The sequence below is a fragment of the Gavialis gangeticus genome, unplaced genomic scaffold, assembly GCF_001723915.1.
Source record: "Gavialis gangeticus isolate Ggan-Ray unplaced genomic scaffold, GavGan_comp1, whole genome shotgun sequence".
NCBI lineage: Eukaryota > Metazoa > Chordata > Crocodylia > Gavialidae > Gavialis > Gavialis gangeticus.
In genome coordinates, this window is record NW_017728995.1 from 54720280 (window position 1) to 54732827 (window position 12548).

Sequence of the window (12548 nt, forward strand, 5' to 3'; positions counted from 1 at the left end):
AAAAAAAAAAAAAAAAATTCTTTGCTGTCTCATGTTCCACATCAAAGTGGTGTGGCTTCTGTCAAGCTGTCCGGTCAAGTCCCAAGATACATTTTGTATTCTGTAATACAAACAATTGTGCGTCTACTTCTTGTTCTTTATGCAGGGACTGGTATCTGGAATCTATTACAGTGTAAGAAAGCTGTTTCTTCCAAGAAAATAGGGCATGTGGAATGTGGAAAACCTCCAGAAACCCCATGTTATAAAATTCTAGTTTACTTGAAGTTGTTATGCTCATTTAAATTCTTCTAAAGATATTGTTTTGAAAGTGACGCCATTTTTGTCCCCTTATTTTCTGGATAATTTTATCAAAAAATGATTGGGCTTCCTGAAAATAAGGCTTAACTTGGTATCTTTTGGTTCTACTGACTTCTTTTTTTTTTCTTTCTTAGGGCTTGATTTTTTGTGAGCATAAAGCATGGTCAGTAAGAGGCATCTTGGTCTTATGCTGTCATTGGAGCAGCTGACTAGAGCGACTGACTGATTCTGAATCTCCCTATGGGTCTTGTTGCTGCTTTGGGAACAGTAAACGTTGTTTCGTCTATATCTAGTGTAGTGTACATTTTTGTGCTGGCACAGTTATGCAAGGGCATATAAGGAAGTGTTGCTACTTTGGAGCCTGGTTTCTTTCCAACTCTGAAGTGTGATATAAGTAGGCTGCATGAGTAAACAGAAGCTTATTCTTCTTTGCTGTATAACATGCTGTAAAAGGTGGACCACAATTTGAACCATAAGCATGAATCTACAGAGTATGGACAGAGCTGACTAAAAGTTTCTTGACCCTGGAACTTTCCTTTATGAATTGGGCTATTAGTTATTTCCTGTAAAGGAAAAGGAACTGTGACTTTTTAAAGGAGGATAAAAAACTGCAATCTCTCTCTCCTAATTTGAGGGACATGTCAGATTTAATTTTGTTTTAGCTTCTAATGGAGGCAGTCTGTATTTTCTTCATCAGTTTAATTCCCCGCTCATTAATTTTGCATTTGTGTTAGTTTGTAAAATCCTAATTAAAGAACTTGCATGTGTTTTAAGGATTGCCTTTTTAAAAACAGAACACTCCTTTCTGGGGGAGAAAATTTACCAACTGAACCCTTGCAGTTTACATTTTTAATGAAATCTTCTAGTGCCTTTAAAAAGAAGAAAATGAAAGGGTCAGGAGGTTTCAAACCTTGAAAAGAATTGGGTTTTCTGGGTTTTTTTTGACAAAGTGTCACAGCAGTTTGGCTTTCTTTTAGCTTTAGTTTTTTGAAAGCTTCAGTAAAATAGAGTAAAAATAAACAACAGTCTCTTCATATACTATAGTTTTTCGTGTAGATTAGACAGTAGGCCAAGTTATTCATTACATTTGTTGGTTGTCTTATATTCATTTTTTCTGTTTGGGTTATTCAAGTTGGTAGCTGAGATTTGATAGAAAGGCAGAATACTCCCCCAGATCAGAAAGGAGGAGCAGGCAGAAATCATTTATCAAGAGGATAAAGGTATTTACAAGGGGAGAGGTAATAATTTATAACTCAGAACGATAGAAGGGGTGAAATCTTCCAACCTGTTCCTTAATCTACTGCTAGTTCACTTAAAGGGCAAGCTTAGTAAAGGGCACCTCCAGTGGCATGAGAGGGGTGCCTTAGATCTTGAACATGACCTTCATGAAGTCAGTGCTTTCAGGTTGTGGCGTTTAATGTGATCACTGTGGTTTAACTGCAATTTTCTGAAGCCTACTAGACTAGGAGTAGTATCATGTAGGCCCAGTAGTTACAGAAAGTGGCTAGCTGATGACTAACCCAAGAGTTTTGATGCATAGTCTTAACACAGGTTCTCTTGATCCATCCATTTTTCAAGCTGGATCATATGTGGGCTGCCTCTGCTTCTCCAGAGTAAAGAAGTTGGGATATGATGACATGCATACTGTATCCCCAGTAGATGCACAAGTCAAAGTGATTTGAGCTAAATCTCCCTTAACTTGTTTTGTGGAAAGCAGGATGCTTCTGAAGATAAGTGTCTCCTTAATTGTGAGATGTGGTTGATAAGTTAGTATTAACTTGATTGTTGATCAGTTCTATAAATCATGTTAGTTCATGATTTCCATTGCTCAAAATGCACATCACAGCTTGTGATGACTTGTGTAGCTTTTTTGCTAGATAGACACCTGGACTGTGTAGGGATTTGTAGTGCTCTGAAAACTTGTTGTTGTGGGTGCGGGGGCAATGAGTTTTTCATATTGTGTGTTTTGTTTTTAACAAAGAGTAATCGTGCTTGTAAAAAGAGGGAAAGGAAGAGCTGAAGGATCAAGTGTTAGGCAGCTATTCCACAGCTGAGAGAGAATCCGTGGTCAGAAGTGCAGGCTGATGCAAACCGGTTGCTCTCTCCAGCTTGGTATTAAAACTTGCAATTTCTTAAATATATCTTAATGAGACTGAGAAGCAAACCTAAAAAAGGGAACCGGAAGAGTATGAGGGAGGCTTTATATGTCTGCTGCTACTCAAGGGGGGCAAATAACATCTGATATTGTTAAGTGCGTCTCCCATGAGGCAAATTTTCAGACAGCCTGGCTGCTCAAAAGCTGCTTCAGCCAGGGAATGGTAACCAAGCCAGAAGGTGTTCAGCATGCTGATGCTGTAGGAAATCGAGCCCAAGTTGTTTTGCAATGAAGCATATGCTAACAACCACCATTCTAGTCCACTCATGTCCTAAGTGAGCTCTTGAAAGAATTCCCATATATTTTATTATACATCCTGCTTTTTTAAGAGGTGTTCTTTCAAACCAAGCAGGAACTTATTCAGATTAACCCAATTCTTGAAACAAACCTTCTATTGCCAGTTGACTGACTAGAGGAATGTTAAAACTGATGGTTGTTTTCAATGAAAATACAAATTGGGCATCCACATGGCATTTCTCCAAGGCCTAAAAAAATGTTTTGCATTATTATTTTCTCACAAGCATAGGTTACATAATTTGTTTTCTGTAGTATAGACTCATAGGGTTTTTCCTTCTCCTTTTTAATTTTTAGTGTAAGCTTTTCATATTTAAAAATATGAAGTATTTACATTTTAATATTAAAAAATGTAGCATCAGATAAGCATTATTCTCTGTTGCACCTAACTGTCAGTACGTTTCTTTTAGGAATTCTAGTTCACTTTTTTTTCTACCTTTAGTTAAAGGTCACCTGTTGGACTTTTTTGATTTGTGGTGGACCTTGGGTCAGGAAAAGTTGCCTTGAGCGCTGAATTTGAGGTAGGCATGGTCAAGAATCCTACATGGCATTAGAAGGAACTGATTTCAAACCTTATTTAGGTGTATTGTGTTTTTTCCCAGAGCCATGGAATTACATATTTTTTTTTCACTGCTTTAGTTGCTGGGGGGAGGGCATTATGGCTTACGAGTAAAGGGCACCAGCGTATCGGGGCTGCTCAGCACCACAAAGCAGCTGGTGGGGGGGAGCCACAGCTGGACCCGCATCCTGGTGAGTGAAGGGGGCAGGGAGAGCTGTGATTTTTTTTTTTTTTTTTTTAAAAAGTGCCAAAATACAGGTATTTAGAATTTATTTTATTGTAATGATTGAGGCACACTGGCTTCCAGATTGCTTTAATATTGTAAATATATCAGTAAAACATTGTGTTCAGCTATACATATAGTGGTGTGTCATTTTAAGCATGGAAAAATGCAGTTTTTGGTGGTTTTAATCTGATACTTTTGGATTTTTTAATAGAGAAAAGCTAGGATCCGTGCTTATTACTGATTGATTTGATAATCGGCACCTCACTCAAAATAGTCTTATTTCTTCCCAAATTCCAAAAGCACCGGTAAGCATCGCCGGTAAGTGTTTAGTCAGAGTTGATTTGCACTAAAAGCAGGAGAAACAAAAGTGAGTGTTTTAACCTGGTATTTCTAGCTCCTACTTCCCAGTCAGGTGCTGTGGCAGCTACTCTGAGGCTAGGTACAGACACTTCATAGTTTCATAGTTTCTAGGGTCGGAAGGGACCTGAGCAGATCATCAAGTCCAACCCCCTGCCATGGCAGGAAAGAGTACTGGGGTCAAACGACCCCGGCAAGGTGTTCATCTAACCTCCTCTTAAAGACCCCCAGGGTAGGAGCCAGCACCACTTCTCTTGGAAGTTGGTTCCAGATCCTAGCTGCCCTGACAGCGCAGTAGCGCCTCCTGATGTCTAACCTAAACCTACCCTCTGCCAGCTTGTGACCGTTATTCCTGGTCACTCCTGGCAGTGCTCGGGGGAACAGGGACTTCCCCAGTGCCTGCTGGTCGCCTCTGACTAGTTTGTAACAGGCCACTAGATCCCCCCTCAGCCTTCTCTTGTAGAGGTTGAACAAGTTCAGGCCTCTCAGCCTCTCCTTGTAGGGCCTGCCCTGCTGCCTCCTGATCATGCGAGTGGCCCTCCTCTGCACCCTCTCCATGTTGTCCACATCCCTCTTGAAGTGCAGCGCCCAGAACTGGATGCAGTACTCAAATTGCGGCCTGACCAGTGCTGCATAGAGGGGGAGGATCACCTCCTTGGACCTGCGTGAGATGCATTTGTGTATGCATGACAAGGTACGGTTGGCCTTCCTGACCGCATCCCCACACTGTCGGCCCATGTCCATTTTGGCATCAATAATGACTCCAAGATCCTTTTCTGCCTCTGCGCTGACAAGAAGGAAGTTCCCTGACCTGTAGGTATGCTGCTGGTTCTTCCTTCTAGGTGCATCACCTTGCACTTGTCAGTCTTGAAACCCATCCTGTTCCCATCAGCCCACCCCTATAACCTGTCTAGGTCTGATTGCAGCCTATTCCTCCCTTCTAGTGTGCAAAAAGCCTAAGGCAGAAGCTATCCAAGTTGAATATTTTTCTGTAAGCAATGTTGTTTAGATTGGTAATTGCTTGTGCTATATCTGTTGGTGAGGTTACAGAAAGTTGTTTTTTGTTTTTTTTTTATTTTATTTTGGTTTTTTTGGGGGGGTGCAGTGGTTATTGCTTGCGCGCGCGCGCTCTCTCTGTAACTAGGGAGCAGATTCAAACCTTGCTGAGGACAACCTTTTGGAGAATATGATTTCACTTGTTAATCCAATCTAACTCTTTATTAATATACTTGTTGTTAGGGCTCCACTGCAGAGCTGCAAGCAATTTCCAGACGTTGTTGCCTGTCTGCCCATAAACTAGGTGGTGAAATAAGGACCAGACTTCATTTGAGGCATATAGAGTAATTGTACTGGGAACACTAATGTATCAGGAATTTAGAATGATTGTACCTGACAAGTTCTTATAATCTTAGTTTTAACTTTGGTTTATTTTAATTAAAAGAACAGCCTGTTCAATAATGTGCTACAAATGTTAAACATAAATATAGGCTCTTCCCTGCCTTTATTGCAGAGGCATGCATTAAAGGCAAAATGTTAACTAACTATCATGCAGTATTTTCCTCTAAGATATTACATGATTTTTCCCTTCCCCCCCAGTGGTCTCTGGTGAACAACTTTTAAAGTATTCTTCTAATGGATATGCTTTCTTATTCGTTTCTATGATACTTAACGCACAATTCAAGGGGTTGCATTGGGAAGATTACTTTAAACCATAGAGAACAATTCTTTTGTATGAAATTGTAGTGGGCATTTCCCCCCTCATGCATGTGATCAGAAAATTAAGTGGTGGTAATTAACTAGCTAGCAGTTTGAGGAAGCAGCCCCCATCATTTGGGATAATTTAACAGAGAATGGCATTTGCAGGTCCCATTTTAGGAAATTAGCAGCTCATAGTAGTTTCTCTTGCAAGTACTTTTCCTTTCCTCCTATAATCCTAATTCATTGACATTTTTCTAATGGAGTCTTAACCTCTTTCTCAACAACCTGAAACTACTTTGTTACTATAATTATACCACTCAGCTGATTGACTCCTTGCCCCTGTCCCTTATAGTCCCTGCATTGTCAGCTTCTCTCTCCCTACTCTCCAAGGACGTCTTTTCTCCTGTCTCCTTTCCTTGCTTGTGGTTCACCTTTTTTTTTCTTCTCTCTCTCCTCTTGCTACTCCCTCTCTTCCCACACTCCTGGTGATGATAATTCATTCTCTTTTACTTTCACCACTCGTTTATGTATATAATAAAGAAAAAAGTACATTGGGCTGCAATTTCAAATTCTCAGAAATTTAAGAATCTCTTGAATTGGGGTTGCTTGCATACCCATAAAGTATTTCCTTGATCTTACCCATGATGCAACTTTTAATTGCAAGCACACGCCTCCCTCTTCTCTCCTCCCCTCCCCCCACCCATGAAGCTATTGCCTCATTGATTGCATAGAATAAATCAGGGTGCTGAAATAAATGAATTCATGTCTGTGGGGCCTCCTGTCCATTTGCGGTTAGAACTAGAAGAATAATAAATTTGAGTGTTATGGCAAAAATGTCTGTCAGCAGCTGACAACATTTACAAGACACAGGTTGGAATAATCTAGCTCCAGTCTAGCCCAAGCCAGTTAGCTTCAACACTGCACGTCTCTCCGCACACTACCTTGGGCCAAGCAGCTGGGGGCTGCATCTGCATTGCTGCTGCTTCTCTTAGTCCTTTGCTCCCTGTCTGGGGCAAGAGTGCAGCTTCTAGCTGATAGGGAACTGCTGGGGCTGGGCAGCTGGAAGCTGTGTCCATACTGGTGCTGTGTCCCCTGCCTTCTAGCTGTGACACGGGTGCAGATCACCACCTGGAAGCTGTATCCCTGCTGCAACCTTGGGGAGGTGGTGGGGATGAGGGGAAGCACACTTTTTATATGGAATGCTGCTGTCTTTCCTCTCCCCCTTCTCCTCCCCCCCTCGTGCAGCCTTAGCCAAAAAACATCCTTTGAACAAGTGATGTGTGAAGATACTGGAGTGGCTGTTTCAGCAGTGGTAATGGCCACGGGCTGTAGTGAGGGGGAGAGCTGCCGTCCCTCTACAAAGAGGAGGAATGCTGTAGTGGTAGGCAGGGATCTGCACACCATTAGTAAAATATGGAACCTGAACTGCAGGTTGGATGAATGGTTGGGACACTGTTAATGGGGGACTGGATCAGATTGTTGCAGGTTTGAGGGCTGGATCTGTCCTGCAAGCCTATCTAATTCAATGCCCAGTGGGTGGCAACCACTACCAGAGCAACTGTTTGTTCTTGATAGTGTTCTCACTATCCTCATCCACTCTTGCCCTGGCCTTTATTATGACTGTTATTATCTTATGGCATGGGTCTGGTATTGGGTGCTGCAAGCTCCACTTTCTCTACACCTAATGGGTTGCCATCATTAGCAGAGACTGATTTTTTTCTTATGGCAGTCTTGTCACTAAAGTCCAGTTTTGCCCCAGCCACTGTCTTTTGTGTAGGAGGGTTTCTTTCCTAGCTTTTAAAAAGTATAAACACTCTGATTTCGCGTAATGTAGCACAGAGAACCAAATCAATTGGGACTGCTCTGTTTTGCATGGTCTCAGCCACCACCTTGCATTTTTGTGCAAGACGCATTGTTATTTCAGTTTGGTCGTATAGATTTTGTGTAGGTTCAGCTCAGTTGTCACTTCACTCATCACCCCCCCTAGGGATGTCTTGCGAATGCCCAGCGGTGTGCATACCATAGTTTGGAAACTCCTGATGTAGATCAATGCATTGTGAGGGGCATCATAATAAAGCTCACAAGTAAATAATAGCATGGAATAGCATGAGGTAACCATGCAGGGACTAAATGCTGAAAAACAAGTATAAAACAAAATAACATCCAGGAACATTAATCCTACCCGTTCAGCCTAGATAAATACAAACGCGACAAAAGGCTATTTCCTGCCTTCAGTGAGTTTTATAGTCTACATATGCTGACTAATTACTCCATTCAGTGAGCCTTCTGTATGCTGTGCATAAAATGAGGCAGGGGCCTTGTAGGAAAAATAGTTGTTGGTCATATAATTAAATGGCTTTATCCTAATGTATATAAATAGACTTCTGAAATAAAGCTGCATTATATCAGGTATCTTTAAAGTTCTGAATATCCACTTTACAACTGTAATGTTCTTTTATCACAGGGCGAGGTGGGTGGGGCAGGGTGCCCATCTTATATGTATAAAAGAGTTAGCTGGCCTGAGTTAAGAGTTTTGTTGGACTCTGAGCTCTGTAGGAAGTAATTGCTTAGCTAGCATTGAGTCCAGTTGTACTGTTTTTTCCTTAAAGGATTTTGATTTTATTAACCAATGCATTTCCAGCATTGACGGTTAGTAAATTTGAAACCTAAGAATAAGGCTACACATTCAACAGCAATGTGATAACTTGCTTGTATTGTATATTAGCTATACATTTTCTTCCAGCTATGCTTGAAATAACTACCAGACATCTATTAAGCTTTCCAGGTATATAGGGGCTAGAAAAGCATATGTTAGTGAGTTCTGTTAACTGATTTTCTTATTTCTATACACATGCCTTTTTAGAAGTAAATGTAAAGAGCTTGAAAGTAACACCTACCTAGGCAGTTCTATAGGGAAATTAATGTTTAGTTTCAGGATGCTACTGTGCAGTGTTTGAATCATCTGTTAACAGTAAAATAATTTTCTTTACCATTGAGCTGAAATACTGATGGTGTTGCTTATGCATTTGCTAAACATATTGTTTTTCTCTTGCAAGTGAAGTTTAACAGATGATGCAAATGGAGTTTCATAGCTTTGTTGGAAATACAAGTTTTTATGCTACTTGTTTTTCTTTTGAAGAATGCTTGACTGATTTATATTTCTACCACCATCACAGAGAATGAAAGTGTCCAAGCTTTTTAGTGCAAATTAACTGTTTCTGCTTTCAATTATCAGTGACTTATTTATTTTGTTTCTAAGAGTGTGTTTACATGCATTGCTGGAACATTTGAAAAAACATTAAAAGAATGGAGTTTATAAAACTCTTTTCTGATACAGGGATCCTGATTTTCTTTGTTTAAAAATTGCAAATTCTCTGATTTAAAAACCCTCAAATCCACGATTAAAATGAAACACCACTATATCAATCAATTGAACACAACGTTTTATTGATGTATTTACAATTTTAAAGCAGTTTGGAAGCTTACCAGTGCCTTAATCACTATAATTAAATAAATTCTAAATACCTATAAACCTTTGGTGTTTGATTTTGGGTTTTTATCATGGAAAGTCAAAGCTCCCCCTGCCGCCTTAGCTCACTAAGGTGCAAATGCAGGCTCCCCACTCCCAAGCCACAGCCCCAGCCCTGCCAGAGCAACCAGGCCTACAAGACCAGGAACCTGGGTCCGTAGCCTCTGCCCCCTGCAGCAGTGCCTGAGCCCCAACTGCTACTTCTGGCGGCAGGTGACAGGCAGCGGTTGCTGAGGCTGAGTGAGGTATGGAGCCCAGCTCCCCCTCCCTCACAAGTGGCATGGCTGGAGTGGAGCCCATGGAGTGGGGAAGGGGGCCAATGCAGGCTGTTCACTGTGGGCTTCGGGGCTTTCTGCCCTGCTGCGTTTCCCCTGGGACCTCCACAGCCCAGCAGGTGGGACCTGGCATGGCAGGGCACCCCACACCACCATGGCGATGCACCCCCTGCATGCCAGGGGCACAACTCTGCGCCACTGCCTCTGCTTCTTGCAGGCGGGCAGAGGGTGCTTTGCCAGGGCAGTGCAGGGCTTGCAATGGCAAGCAGCTTCCCTGCCTCACCCCACTCTGCCCTACTGTGCTGGGTCCTGCCTGCTGGGCTTTAGAGGCCCTGTGGGGAGGACAGTAGGGTGGGTAGCCCAAGCCCACAGCTGGCAGCCTGCACCCACCTTGTGAACAGATCTAGGGGGCATGTGTCCCCTCGCCTCCAGGAGTTTATAACACACCAGGAAGCTTCTCCTGGTTGAGCCACCCATGGCCTTGTCCCACTCCCCATCCAGGCCCTTCAGTTGTGCATTCCAGCCCTGAGCCCCAATCCCCACACACCGCCTGGCTGGGCAGCAGCCCTAGCCTTGCCCAGCTCACTCCTTGTCTCCCCCTGTGGGGGCCTCAGTCCCTCCCCCTACTGAACTTACCAGTGGGATCGACTCTCCAGGCTGCCTGGTGGCCATGTGCAAGTGTGAGCATGCACATGGACATGCACATGGCACCCCCTGCCTGACCACAATTCTCTCCACCCCTTTCCCCCCACCCCTAGTCCATTGTAGGCTGGAAATCTGCCTGCCTGTAGAGAACTCTTTGCAAAAGTAGAAAATTTGTGTTTCTCCATTAAAATGAGAAAATCTGCATTTTTCTCAGTTAAAAAGGAAAATTCGCAGTTTTTTCCCCCATTTTTCTGTGGGAAACAGAAAACCTGGATCCCTGCTGATCAAATTGCTACATGTTAATCAGAACATTTTTTAACACGTTCCCCTCCTCCCCTCCCCCATCTGAAATGTTATGGCTAACTGGTGTTCCTGGTAGTATATTTTGCTCCTCCCTCCCCCATTGCTGTCCACTCTTGCTTTGCTCAATGGAAAGAGATTTCAAGCTGTGTCCTGAGACTTTAAATTTCTCACTAGATTTTAGATTTGCCTTTTTATTGTACCCTACCCATGCTGAGTCACGACCATAGCAGATGTGAAATAAACATTTATTTTTTAATTTATCTATTTTATATATTAGCTTCTGATTGGGGAATTTTGTACTGTCAGATAGAGATTTGTGACTTCTCATATCTGTGGATATTGTTTTGGCACCTTTTGAGGCAGACCCACTTTGTAGTACATTTCATAGTTCAGCTATTAATGCAAGAACATTGCAACATTTCCTGTATTAATTATAACTATGAGACTGTGCCCTTAAGAACATATGTGAAGGGCTTCAAAGTTTTGCAGCTTCTGTTTTGAGCCTTTTACACACATTTTCATTCCTCTTCTTACAGTTTCTAAATTCAAATGCACTTATTTTATGTCTTCACCCATCCAAATTTTTTCAGTGTTGGCGCACTATGCATATCATCTCAAAGCAAACGATTTCTGCCTTTATGGCTGTGCATAAATGTAACTAGGAGTGGAGGGGTGCTAGAATGGAGGAGTCCTAGGAACTCTGTGTTACAATGACAGCGCCAGTTGAGTATAGGGATCCTCTTGTGCCCCTATATTGAAGCCATCTCTTCTCACTGCCAGATTGCTACCAATTTCTGCCAGTGCTGGTATTTGGCAGCTGCAGTAGGAAGTATGTAACAGTGCCCCCCAGGTTTGAGAAACACTTTCCCAAGGGACAAGTTTCATAGTAGCTAGGGTCAGTTTATAACACACCAGGAAGACCAGATGACCTGAACAGGTGACCATACCAGGAAGACCAGATGACCTGAACAGATCATCTAGCCTGACCCCCAGCCACAGGCAGAAATAAATGCTGGATTCACAAGACCCCAGACAGGTGGTCATCCAACCTCCTCTTGAATTTGCCCAAGGTAGGGGCGAGAACAACTTCCCTGGGAAAATGGTTGCAGATTTTGGCCACCCTAACTATAAAATATTGCCTTCTGATCTGTAACCTAAACCTATTCTCCATCAGCTTATTACCGTTGTTCCTTGTCACCCCAGGTGGTGCTGGGGAGAAAAGGGCGCTACTTATTTTCTGTTGATCTCCCTTGATGAATTTGTAGGCAGCCACCAGGTCCCCGCTCAGCCTCCTCTTGCTGAGGTTGAACAGGTTCAGGTCCCTCAGTCTCTCCTCGTAGGGCCTGTTCTGCTGCCCTCTCACCAAGTGGGTGGCCCTCCTGAACCCTCTCCAGGCTGGCCATATCCCTTTTTGAAGTGCAGCTCCAAGTACTGGACGCAGTACTCCAACTGTGGCCTGGCCGAAGTTGTATAGAGGGGGAGTATCGCCTCTCTGGACTGGCTAGAGATGCACCTTTGGATGCATGACAAAGTTTGGCTGGCCTTGACGGCTGCGATCTGGCATCGGCGGCTGATGTTCGTCTTTGAGTCAATAATGACTCCAAGATCCCTTTCTGCCTTTGTGCTTTCAAGAAGAGAACTCCCCAGCATGTATGTATGCTGTGGATTCCTTCTCCCAAGGTGTAGCACCCTGCATTTGTCTAAGTTGAACCCCACCCTATTCTCATCTGCCCACTTTTGTAGTCTGTCTAAATCTATTTGCAGCCTCTCTCTCCCTTCAAGTGTGTCCACCTTGCCCCACATCTTCGTGTCATCAGCAAACTTGAACAGCGTGCTTTCCACCCCCTTGTCCAAGTCGCTTATGAAGATGTTAAACAGTGCGGGCCTGAGAACCATGCCCTGGGGTACCCCACTGCTCGCATCCCGCCAGGTTGAGTACAACCTTACTCTCTGGGTGCGCCTCATCAGCCAATTTTTTACTCATCTAACTGTGAAAGCATCAGTGCCACAGTTGCTTAATTTATTGATGAGGATGGGGTGAGAGATGGTGTCAAAGGCCTTCTTAAAGTCCAGAAAGACTATGTCCACGACGACACCATCATCCAAGGATTTAGTTACTTGGTCATAAAAGGCAACCAGGTTGGTGAGGCAGGACCTGCCTTTGATGAACCCATGCTGATTGCCCCTGAGCATGATCTCCCCTGCTGGCC

The 12548-nt window shown here is 43.2% G+C and overlaps 1 protein-coding gene across 2 annotated transcripts in view; it reads left to right on the forward strand.

The window, feature by feature from the left end:
- SPSB4 (splA/ryanodine receptor domain and SOCS box containing 4) overlaps nucleotides 1-12548 on the forward strand; it is a 179104-nt gene that overhangs the window by 2639 nt on the left and 163917 nt on the right. The window lies entirely within an intron of this gene.